Below are 13,284 nucleotides of genomic sequence, written 5' to 3'. Positions count from 1 at the left end.
AAAATTTCTTCCCAATAAGGCTTATATTCACATTAGTCTCTGAGCTACCTTACTCTTCTCACAATGAGTTAAGAGTTTCCTGTTTGGTCCAAAACATAACAGAGGTACTTTTCGTGTCTTACACCAATCTTTTTCATCCAAAACATTCTTACACGATCACACACAAAGACGTATATCCGAGAGGTCTCTGATCAAACCCATCGAGACTTAGATATATAAAAACTCTGTGTTTATGATCTGACATCATGAGTCCGTGATGGAAGTGAAACACAAAAATCTTACAAATTAAGGAATTGACGGGGAACATTGTTCCAGATATATACGAAACTTTTGTTTCTGTACCAATGTTCGAAACTCCAAATCATATTCATTTCGAATGAGTGGTCTTGATCAAGCATTCGAAACCCACGATGTTTGTTACCCAACAAGATCCAGTATACAAATTTTTTTTATGAATATGATTTCCGTGTGAGTTTCATTCGAATGTCCTAGTCATGTTAAAATTTTTCAAAGCCGACTTGTCACTGACTACACTAGTCATACAAGTAATTTCTGTTACACTTTATCACCTTATGTTTAGGTTGACATGTAACGAAATTTTGAACCTACCCACGAAGCATTCTTAAAAGAAGCCCTTTGATACTTATCAAAAAGTATTCGATTGTAATTCACGGGAACATACACAAGCTGTTGCTCATCTCTCTTGATGATTAACGAAGCAACCTTTGCCCGGGGTTTAACTGCCTTCGTGTCAAATTAAATTTTTGACATCACAAAATTAAAAAATAAAAAAAAATTGTTGTTTCTTGTCTAAACTTTCTTTGGCACACTACACACACACAAAATCCTTGAGGTTCTGAGTAATACCAACTCAGGCTGATGATTTCGAACATCTGGCAAATGACTTCGCTTTTTATCCCAAAAGTGAAAGAGTCTTGCCTCCATTCGAAGGGTTCTAACGGTTACAATTCTATTAAGGGGATAATGACAGGCTGTGTATACGTGACGTATGGTATTCTGCCCGGTTTTCTAGGTGATGTGACAGACACTTTTTGACGCATGGCTACCTTTCCGTTGTACAAGTCCGATTTTCAAGGTGCCACGTCGGATCTCATTAAATGCATCCCGCTTCAAATTCAAATCATTTAGGGTTACATATAAAAGGGGGTTCAAGAGTACTTTATACGTTTATGCGATCAAAACTCAAAACTTCCCAAATTCTCTGTTCTTCATCTTTTTCAAACCCTAACAATGGCGACTACTGCTCATGTCGATCCTTCTACTGAAGATACTTCTTCTGCACCAGTTATGAAGATTCAATCTACCAATTATTATGTGGATGGTGAAATTTCTCAATGTCCAGAAGAATTCAAGATGCTTATTGTTTCTTTAAAACACTCTGTTTTGTCCAAAGCAATGTTCAATTCCTTTTCTGTTCCGGTATCCTGGCTTTCTCAAGCAGGATCTACTGCCACATACAACAAAGCCTCTGATTCGATTACTTTTCACCTAATCAATGACAAAAAGGTTAGGCTTTCCAAGAAACTGTTTTGTCAGATTCTTGACATTCCAAATACACCTCCTTTTGTTGAATTTCAATTCTCCCAAATAATTCATATGTTTAATGAAATGGGATATCAGCCCCCATTGTCAAAGATAAGTGACTTTAAGAAGTCTGGTCTTCCAAAAGTATGGAATTTTTTGTTTGGGATATTTTTGCATTGTTTAACCGGAAGAACAGTTGGATTAGATAAAGGAAGGATGGAGGTTTATGCCATGGTGGCTGGTTTATACTATGATCTTCCAGCAGACTACTCTACACAGCTATGGAAGGAATTCCAAAAAGGAGTAGAACATACGAATGTTGTTCATGGAATTTCGTGTGCTAGGTACTGGAGTCTAATTCTGCAACATTTTTAGAACAAGGAAGGCATCTTGGTTTCAAATGAAGAAGAGAAGGTTACTTTTCAATCTTATCACTTTTCGAAGGAAGTTGTTGACAATGATGATGAATTTCCAAACGTTGCTCGGATTCCAGACGCGATGCTTAAAAGGGTGGATCCTACGAATCCTGTTTTGATTGCATATCTGAAAACATTCGATTCTTCTATTCCTACGGGAATTTTGTTGCTACGCGACGAAAAGAAGACCAAAAAGTCGAAGAAAGCTGATCCTGCTTCACCTGAAAAGAAACGAAGGGTTCAACATCCTCTAAATCTCCAAAGAAGAAGACAGAAAATGTTGCAGTGACAGTTGAAGCAACACAAGTGATTGAGCCAATAGTGGAAGAGACTCAAGAGAACGTGATTATTCCTTTGAAAACAGGGATGTTTCAAAGAATCAAGATGAAATCCACTCACAAACGAAAGTCACCATCACAGAAGTTGATTCGCAAGCCTCAAATTACTCACCAAGGAGTTTTAATTCGTGAGGTACCTGTTCCTGTTTCTCCCGGATCCAAGAAAAGAGCAGCAGAAGATATGGCAAAACACTTGTCACAACCGAAAAAGAAGAAGACGAAGAAGACTCGAAAGATTGTTTTATCTACTGAGTCTACAGAAGAGGATGAACGATAACCAGAAACTCCAGAGTTCACTTCTATCATTACAAGTTCCATTCCTGAGAAGACTGTTATCATACCACCCGAAGTTTCGATTGCCAAGTCGATTTTTGAGGAGGTTCGAACTTCAGGCATCCCTGCACACGTATCTGATACGGATGCAAATGTCAACATGGGTGAAGGTGGTTCGAAAGATGCAGATCAAGGTCCAATTATCTCTACTCCTTTCGAATCATTGGTTTCTGTTACACCAACATCTACTATTCCTCTCACATCAACCACTGTTTCACCAACCTTTGAACATATCATCAATCAACCAATTACTTCCATTTTTTACTCTCAATCCACTGATACACCCAAACCATCTTCACCCACTGAAACTGATAATGAAGGGTTTGGTGGAACATTCGAAGACCTAGAGTTTCATGATGAAGAAGAAGAATTTCCTGATCATATGTTAATGACAATGAAGCAATACAAAATTCTTAATCAAAAGTTGAACTCCATCATTCAATCCCAAGCTGATCTTGGCGGAGGTTCATCTATTTCAAGTTTGGAGGTTGATTCTATGCTCAAGATGTTTGAATCAAGAGTAATCAACAAAGTTTCTGGAATGATGAAAGCCTCAGAGTCTGTTATTTTAGAAAAGGTTGATTACACAGATCAGAATTCTGAGCTTCGTGTTAAAACTCTCAAATCTGATTTTATGGGAGAAGTTAAGGATCTGTGAAGCATAACAAAAGAACGACATGTTCTTTTTGTTCAGGAAGTCAAGAAAGTGAGGGAGGATGTTAATTCCCAAATTCACGAACTTCGTGAAGACATGAAAAAGTAAATTCTATCTGTTCAACATGATTATGCGTCCTTGAATCAGAAGGTCGATATCATTTGTGATGCTGTCACTCGATTTGTCAATCTATACGAAGGTTTGAGTCCTCAAATAACTCAAATCTCCAAGTCTGAAAGTGAAAATTTTAAAGGTGTGATCAAGTTGTTAAAGGAGTTGAAGGAGATCTCAACGAAACCGGTTTCGTCACCGTTGATTACTCCAGAATTTTTATCCCAGAAGTTTGTGCAGTTCGAAGCCATACTTAACAAGCAACTTGCTCCACTATTTTGCATATCCAGTCTTCTTCCCACAACTACTGCCCCTCCTGTTTTCACAGGGGTGCAAGGGGGAGAAAGGAAGTCAACAGAAGAAGAAGCGAAAGTGGTGGGCAAGGTATTTTCATCTAGCATCCCTTCAACAAAACCAGTAATTGTGTCTGCTCAACCAGTGACCTCAACAATCGTAACAACATTACCAATTACAAGAACAATTTTGAAAGGAATTGTAATTGGTAAACCTTTGGAATCTGGTGGAAGTGGTTCGAAGCTAAAAGACGTAACTGAAAAATCTGCTTCGAAAGACAAAGGAAAATCAATTCTGGTTGAAAAATCTAAAGAAGAAAAGAAGGTTGAAGCTGAAGCTGAACTCGAGAAAATGAGGCTTATTCAAAGCATCATGACTCAGAGGGCTGGTGATCCGAAGGGCATGAATAAAGGTGATCCAGCAAAACATTACAACTATGAAACAATCGAAGCCTTGGTTGCCTTTAATCACATGTACTCATTTGATAAGAAGCCAAAACAGAGTTATGTGGTTACAAACACTGATGCATGCCAGTTGGATTTCCCTATAAATGAGATGATGTTCATCATGCCTCAGTTCAAAGCTGAAGGGAATTTCAAAGAAAAAGATGAAGGGACTCATATGAAAATTCGTTTTCATGCAGTACTTGGCAAAGCCCCTGAGGATGTTTGGTCACTGATCAAGATCAAGAAGGTGATAAGCATGAAAAAGGATGTGTTCTTTGAAAACATTGTTCAAAATGTTAAATATGTTGTGGCCAGGGCAAATGGAAAAACATGCGAATTCACTATTGCAGATTTTCCTCTGATGAACTTGTATGACCTTATACAAGTGGCATTGCTTCTGAAAGACAAATCCTTTTCTTTTCTGCAAAACACAGATCCAGAGGAATTCAAACTTGGAGTTGCTCACATCAAAATCTTCATTGAGAATTATTATGAGTGCCTAGCACTGACTGATGTGGAGTTGGCTACTGCAAAGGGAATGGAAGTAAAAGTTCAAATGGCTCCTTCGTTGACTCAGACTGAGTTAAAGAAATATGCTGATGGAGAAATATGTTTAAAGCCATTTGGAATAGTTTTTGCTGGAAAGGATAAAGCTGGAAAAGCGAAGTGGTTTTTGTTCCAAGCTAGCGAAGTGGAGAGATATTCTACATCTCAATATACGAACTTGATTGTTCGTATGAACCACTGCAAAAAGAACAATGAAAGAGACAAGAAGGAATTGAAGAAAATTATTTCTTGGTATACTGAGGTTCGAAGAGTTTTGCTGTACTCCATTACTCTACTTACAAACTGAAGACTTCGACTTTGATTACAAAGGGGGAGATTGTTAGGGTCGAAATGTTGTAATAATCGAAGTTTGTATTTAGGGTCTTCGAACATTTTTGTAATGTATTTTACTAGGGCATAATATTCGAAGCTTCATGTTTAGTCCTTAGTATATTTTTTGTACGCTTTTCTCTTCATTGTACTCTGTAAAATTTGCAAAAGCGTAATAGAGCCAAACATATCATATTTACATCGGTGTTCAAATCTTTCAATTCTACTTTGAATTTACACTCTAATTCGTTCAATACTTGATTCATTGTCTCATCATATGACTGACTGTTGAAAAAACTGGGTGAGGGATCCCTGTCTGCTGCTCCGGCGACTCTCCGGCTATAAATTCCATAACAACACTTTAATCAAAAACTGATAATCCTTCTTAGGTTAAAATGACCGTTTTACCCCTGGTCAAAGTCGACGTCCTGGCCAAAGTCAAGTCAAGGTCAACCCCAGTCATCCCAACTCGTGGTCCCATGAGTCAACTCGTCGAGTCCTTCTTCTGACCCGTCGAGTTCTTTCTGTCATAATAATCGAGACATCTCAACTCTACTCGCCGAGTCCCTCCTTGGACTCGTCGAGTCCTTTAGCTCCCGAGTCCTAATCTTGTCCAACTCACTGAGTCACCCCCCCCCCCACTCCATGGTCTCACTCACAACCAGAAAAGGTTTGGGAAACTCGACCCGGCTCGCCGAGTCATAAGAACAACTCGGCGAGTTCCTTGCATGCTAAAACTATACAGTCGATTCTAAATGATTACAATGCTTCTAACTCATAGATCTGGGCTCCTAAGGCTAACTTAACACGTAAAGTTGCTAACTTTACGTGTATGTATGAAGATATAAGACCAAAACACTCATTTCAAGCTAGAAATGGAGATCTAAGTCATTACATAGACTATGGTTGCATAAAGGTGGCAACTTTGAACCTATAGAGCTCAATAGAGCCCAGATCTGAAGTCTCTACATCCCCAAGAGTTCAAATCTCGGAATAGCCTTGGAAATGGCCCCAAAACTCACAACATTCAAGCTAAAGGAGATATATAATTGAATAATAGCCAAGGTATAAGCTTTATACCTTTATGAAGACAACAATGAATCCTTAGCTCTGGATCTCCAACCTTCCTTCTGCAACTCCAAGCTTTTGCTTCCTTCTTCAAGCTTAAGATCACAAAATGGCAAGAACTAGCTCAATACTTCACCAAAACTAAGTAGGGTTTCGAGAATGGGCTGTGGAGGTGATGGAGGCTGGGGTGGAGACCCATAATGTTGATTAAATAGGGTGAAAACCCTAATGATTAGGGTTTCCTCCTGATGGACCTACTCTCCGAGTCTATTCCCGACTCGTCGAATAGTCCACTTAACCCCGCGATCAAGCTGGCATCTACTCGACGAGTTAGGGCTACCAACTCGTCGAGTAGCTCTTATAAAATGAGCAATTAATGGACTAAATACGTACCAGGAACGGGGCGTTACAATTCTCCCCCACTTGTCTTAGACGTCGTCCTCGAAGTCTGCTGAATCTGAAAACAACTCCGGGTAATGCTCCCTCATTTCCTCATCGGGCTCCCACGTCTACTCCGAACCCTTGCGGTGCTGCCACTGCACCTTCACTAACTCTACCCTCTATTTTTTCAGCTCCTTCGTCTTGCGATCTAAAATCGTCACGGGTCTCTCGATGTAGTTCAGGCTATCGTCAACCTGAATGTCCTCCAGGGGTACCACTGCTGAATCATCCAGTAAGCACTTCTGCAACTGAGAAACATGGAACGTGTTGTGGATCTGGCTGAGCTCTGTTGGAAGATCTAACCGATAGGCAACCCGACCCACCCGGGCCAAAACCCTAAATGGACCAATGAACCGGGGACCAAGCTTGCCCCACTTCCAAAATCTGATAACACCCTTCCAGGGTGACACTTTCAGGAGGACCATATCGCCCACCTGAAATTCCAAGTCCGAACGCCGCTTGTCGGCGTAACTCTTCTGCCGACTCTGAGCAGTCTGGAGCCTGCTCCGGACTTGTTGAATCCGCTCCGTGGTCTTGAGTACTACCTCCGTACTCCCCATGACTCTCTGACCGACCTCACCCCAACAGATTGGGGTCCTACACTTCCTCCCGTAGAGCATCTCGAAGGGAGGCCGGTCTATACTGGAGTGATAGTTGTTGTTATACGAAAATTCCGCTAACGGAAGATACGTATCCCAACAGCCATCGAAATCTAGCACACACGCCCGAAGCATGTCCTCGAGGGTCTGAATCGTCCTCTCGCTCTGCCCGTCCATCTGGGGGTGGAAAGCGGTGTTCAAATGGAGACGAGTACCCATCTCGTCGTGAAACCGCTTCCAAAACCTGGAAGTAAACCGGACATCTCGGTCTGACACCACCGATACAGGCACTCCATGACGTGCCACTACCTCTCGCACATAAATCTCGGCCAACTTCTCGGTCGAGATGCTCTCCTGGATCGGTATAAAATGGGCGCTCTTGGTCAACCGATCCACGATGACCCATATCGAATCAACCCCACGCGCGGTCCTGGGAAGCTTAGTAATGAAGTCCATCGTGATATCCTCCCATTTCCACAAGGGAATGTCTAACGGCTGCATCTTGTCGTGAGGCCTCTGGTGCTCTGCCTTGACCTTCCTGCAGGTCAGGCATCTCTCCACATACCACGCTACGTCCCGCTTCATGCAGGGCCACCAGTAATCGGGGCGAAGATCTATGTACATCTTCGTCACCCCTAGGTGGATGGAGAACCGAGACTTATGGGCCTCATCCATCAACACCTGCTGTACTCCGCCCCATTATGGTACCCAGACCCTCCCATGTAAGGTCAACAATCCTTGACTATCGTAATCAAATGAAGCTACTTGGCCCACTATCCTCTCGCACTTCCGGCGCTCCTCCTTCAGACCCTCAACCTGCGCCTCCCTAATCTGCTCCAGCAGTGGAGTGATCACTGTCATCCTCAGATACATATCTCGGATCGGAGCCGCCACCGCCTTGCGGCTCAGGGCGTCGGCCACTACGTTGGCCTTGCCCGGGTGATAAAGGATCTTACAGTCGTAATCCTTTACCACGTCTAACCACCGACGCTGCCTCATATTCAGATTCGGCTGATCCATAAGGTACCTCAAGCTCTTGTGGTCCGTGTAGATAGCACACCGGACTCCATAAAGGTAATGCCGCCAAATCTTGAGGGCGAACACCACCACCCCCAGCTCCAAATCATGTGTCGGGTAGTTAGCCTCGTGAGGCTTCAACTGTCTCGATGCATAAGCTATCACATGCCCCCGCTGCATCAACACTGCTCCCATACCTGTGATCGAAGCGTCACAGTATACTACAAAGTCATCTACTCCCTCTGGCAGGGTGAGAATCGGCGCCTCGCACAGTCACTGCATGAGCGTCTCAAAGGTTGTCTGCTGCTCAGGACCCCAACGAAACACCACCGACTTCTTGGTCAGTCGGGTCAGCGGAACTGCTATCTTGGAGAAATCCTGGATGAATCTCCTGTAGTACCCTGCCAATCCCAGGAAGCTCCGAATCTCGGATGGAGACCTCGGGACCTCCCACTGCATCACGGCCTCAATCTTGGCTGTATCTACTAATATACCCTTCTAGTTGACAAGGTGCCCCAGAAACTGCACCTCGCGCAACCAGAACTCGCACTTGGAGAACTTTGCGAAAAGTCTCTCCCTCCTCCAGGTCTCAAGCACCTCCCTCAGGTGTTCCTCGTGCTGCTCCTCAGTCTTGGAATAAACCAAGATATCATCAATGAATACTATCACAGACCGATCCAGCATCGGTCTGCACACGCGGTTCATGAGATCCATGAACGCGGCTGGAGCATTGGTGAGCCAAATGGCATCACCACAAACTCATAATGACCATAGCGGGTCCTAAAAGCGGTCTTCTGCACATCATCATCTCTGACCCGCATCTGGTGATATCCGGACCGTAGATCGATCTTGGAAAACCAAGATGCTCCCTGAAGCTGGTCGAACAAATCATCTATCCTCGGGAGTGGGTAACGGTTCTTCACTGTTACCTTATTCAGCTCCCGGTAATCAATGCACATACGGTGCGACCCGTCCTTCTTCTTCACAAACAGGATCGGTGCTCCCCATGGTGAACTGCTCGGCCTGATAAAAACCTTGTCTAGAAGCTCCTGCAACTGCGTAGACAACTCCTGCATCTCGGGAGGAGCCAACCGATATGGTGCCTTGGCTATCGGAGTCGCACCAGGGACCAGGTCAATTGGGAACTCAACCTGTCTCTCTGGAGGTATCCCAAGCAAATCCTCCGGGTACTCTCGCACTACTGGTACATCATCGACCGTTGTCTTACCCTTATCCCGGGTATCCATGACGTAAGCAACATATCCCGCGCAACCCTGCTGAAAGTAACGTCTCGCTCTCGCTGCTGAGCAGAGAATCGGTCCGCGTTGTGGTCTCTCACCCTGAATCACTAACTCTCCCCCACTAGGAGTGTGAACCCTCACCAACTGCTGCTCACAATCTATAACCGCCCCATTGGGGCTCAACCAATCCATCCCCACGATAACCTTATTCCCTCGTAGGGGAATAGGAACCAAGTCCACTGAAAACCGCTCATCAAATAACCGAAGTGTACATCCTCTATGAATTCCGGCGACCCTGACGGTCCTATCATCCGCTATCTCAACATCAAGTGGGCAATCCAGCTCCCCCGGAGCTCTGCTAAATCGCTTGCTAAGTGCAAGCGACACAAACGATCGGCTAGCCCCCGAATCAAACAATACCATAGCTGAAATGTCGTTCACTAGGAACGACCCTATAAACAACGCATCAACATGAGTAATAATCAAAAGTAATAAAGAGAAGATGGAGAAAAATACATACCAGCAACCACATCAGGAGTCGCTCGTGCCTCCTCTGCTGTCAACTAGAAGGCTCTGCTCTTCGCCACTGGCGCCTCAGCACGACCCTGTCGCCCGTCTGTAATCCTCAGTGTGGTAGGAGCGGGTACCACCACCTGTCCTGCTGATGCTAAACTTGGACACTGGGACTTCTTGTGTCCCCTCTGATTGCAATGGAAGCAAATCAGATCGGATGATGTTGTGGTGGTAGTGGTAGTAGTTGTACAATCTCTACTCATATGCCCAGTCCGACTGCACTTGAAGCAGCCGGAACTCCCCGCCGTGCACACCCCATCGTGCAACCTGCCACACTTGCCACTCCGACTGTGGCTCTGCTGTCCCCTAGACCTGTGATCAACCACCTTGGGCTTCTTGCCCGAACCCGCTGCGCCAGACGCCACCTCTGGCTTCCTCTTCCTCTCCATCTCTAGATCAATCTCCCTCTCACGAGCCCTCGCAATCATGTCCTCCAGCATCTTGCAACTGGAGTGGCTCACAAACTGGCAGATATCACTCCGCAACATCTCATGATATCGGGCCTTCTTCATCTCCTCGTCCGCCACATACTGCGGAACGAGAAGGGCCCTCTCCCTAAACTTGGCGGTAATCTCCGCCACAGTCTCTGTCGTCTGCTGGAGGTCCTGAAACTCCCTAGCAAGTTGTTGCACCTCAATGACAGGTGCAAACTCGGCCCTGAACCTGGTGGTGAAATCACTCCAGGTCATCGCATCCAACACAGTATCATCTCCAATGGCTCTCCCGACCTCCTCCCACCAATCTCGTGCCCTGTCCTTCAGAAGACAGGATGCTAATCTGACCTTGTCCCCCTCGGGACATCTGCTGGTACGGAACGCGTTGGCACCATCTGTCAACCATCTGGTACTCGCAATGGGGTCCCGAGCTCCATGGTAGTCGGGAGCTCCACAAGCTCTGAACTCCCTGAAAGTCAATGTGCGCGATCCCATCATAGTCGCTATCTCAGTACGGAACGCGCTCGGCTTCTCATCCAGAAGCTCTAAGATACCCTCCTTGACTGATCCAAAAATCACAGGAGTCTAGTCTAGTATGCTGCGTGTGACCTCCGAGGAGATGAACTCCCTGGTCTGCTCATCTATCTGCCCGGGTCCAGAGCCTGAGCCCGATCCCTCTCCTGCACCTGAGCTACCCACTGCTGTTCTAGAGCGTAAAACCACCATTCTGAAAACACATCATAATAAACGTCGGAATACTAATATAACTGGAGGGATCACATACACTACAAGTTCCCTGGTCTCATCCCAGCCTTCCTTGATTCGAGTACGGATCCTCTGCTTTCAGTAGTACGGGCCCATACTACCTTCCACATCTATCCGTACTTTCCTCAAGAGCTGCCTTGACTCCACCAAGTCCCTTCTACTACTACTGCTGCTGATCTCATGCTAACTCCTCCTAGGCTAGCCCTAGGGTAATCACCAACCCACTCTCCGCTATCAGCTGCATAAGAAGTCCCTGCTACCTTCCTCTAACTAGCTCGTGAATACTATTACATATCACTAAGACTAGATAATTCTTCGAATGAGAGATCCTACCCTACAACGGTTGGACTCAAACAAGAGTTGCGCAATAGAGCTAGACCTAACCTTCTGAAATTATTTAATCCTCGCAATATGTAACGTAACATATTCATTTACTAGCTAGTAAAAGATAACTACGACTCCTAAAAGCACGAAGCAAGCAGCATTCGAGCATCAAGTACACATAGTCAAGCATATACTACTCTAGCTATCATACAGAAAAATCTATACTAGCATGCGGTTCTCGTAGAGCTGAAACACATATAACAGGCACATAAGGCATCCTTCCTAGATCCTTAGTCCTAATCTAGCATGTTGTTCTAATAAAGCTGATAATCATAACATAGTATAAACTTGTATGGGCAATTTGGGATTACTTACTTGAGCTCGGCTGATTGCATGCACCACACCCTTTTCTCTTTTCAAAGTTCTTTTCTTTCTAGAAATTCTTTTTGCTTTTTCTAAAACTCTTTTCTTTTGCGAAAATTGATTTTCTTTTTGAAAATTTCTATACCAATTCCTTAGTTTGAGTTCAGACACACCCGAAAGCGTGCCCGAATCCCTCAAACCAAGGCTCTGATACCAACTTGAAACATCCCAAAAATACAACCCAAAAATTTCGTTTTCAAAATCATTTAACAAACATGAATATCATTGCCATAGTATAAGATCATAAAACATGTATCTCAAAATCTCATAAAATCTGTCATCATAACACAATCTCATATAAAATATCAGAGTAAACTCCCAGGCTAAGAAAACGGTGGTGTGTGCCATGCCATCATCCCGAGCCCTTTCCCTTGCTAGTTGAAGTACCTGAAACCAAAACTGAAACTGTAAGCACGAATCTTAGTGAGCTCCCCCGAACTACCACATACCATACAATAACACATATAACAAATATTGGGCATTGCCCACTGCATCGGGCCCCGCCCGGCATCGGACCGAAGTCCGGCATAAATTGGGCCCCGCCCACTGCATCGGGCCCTGCCCGGCATCGGACCAAAGTCCGGAATAAACTAAACATAACATAAACATGAACATATAACATAATCACATATACTGCATCGGGCTTGCCCGGCATCGGACCGGAGTCCGGAACATATACACATAACATAAACATGCATGAATCACGAAGACATCAAGCATACATAGCTACTTCTCGTGACCACCCCGGCATCGGACCGAAGTCCGGAACTACTATCATCTAAACGGGCCGGCATTGTGGTCGTAGACCCGTTCCTACTGGAAGGAAACTCACATCGTATGACTGACTGCTGAAAAAACTGGGTGAGGGATCCCTGTCTGCTGCTCCGGCGACTCTCCGGCTATAAATTCCATAACAACACTTTAATCAAAAACTGATAATCCTTCTTAGGGTAAAATGACCGTTTTACCCTTGGTCAAAGTCAACGTCCTGGCCAAAGTCAAGTCAAGGTCAACCCCAGTCATCCCAACTCGTGGTCCCCTGAGTCAACTCGTCGAGTCCTTCTTCTGACCCGTCGAGTTCTTTCTGTCATAATAATCGAGACATCTCGACTCTACTCGCCGAGTCCCTCCTTGGACTCGTCGAGTCCTTTAGCTCCCGAGTCCTAATCTTGTCCAACTCACTGAGTCACCCCCCCCACTCCATGGTCTCACTCACAACCAGAAAAGGTTTGGGAAACTCGACCCGGCTCGCCGAGTCATAAGAACAACTCGGCGAGTTCCTTGCATGCTAAAACTATACAGTCGATTCTAAATGATTCCAATGCTTCTAACTCATAGATCTGGGCTCCTAAGGCTAACTTAACACGTAAAGTTGCTAACTTTAC

The sequence above is a fragment of the Lactuca virosa genome, chromosome 3 (assembly GCF_052849685.1).
Source record: "Lactuca virosa cultivar CGN04683 chromosome 3, Lactuca_virosa_CGN04683_v6, whole genome shotgun sequence".
Classification (NCBI taxonomy): domain Eukaryota; kingdom Viridiplantae; phylum Streptophyta; class Magnoliopsida; order Asterales; family Asteraceae; genus Lactuca; species Lactuca virosa.
The sequence above is the reverse complement of the archived record's forward strand: the minus strand, read 5'-3'. Positions refer to the sequence as shown.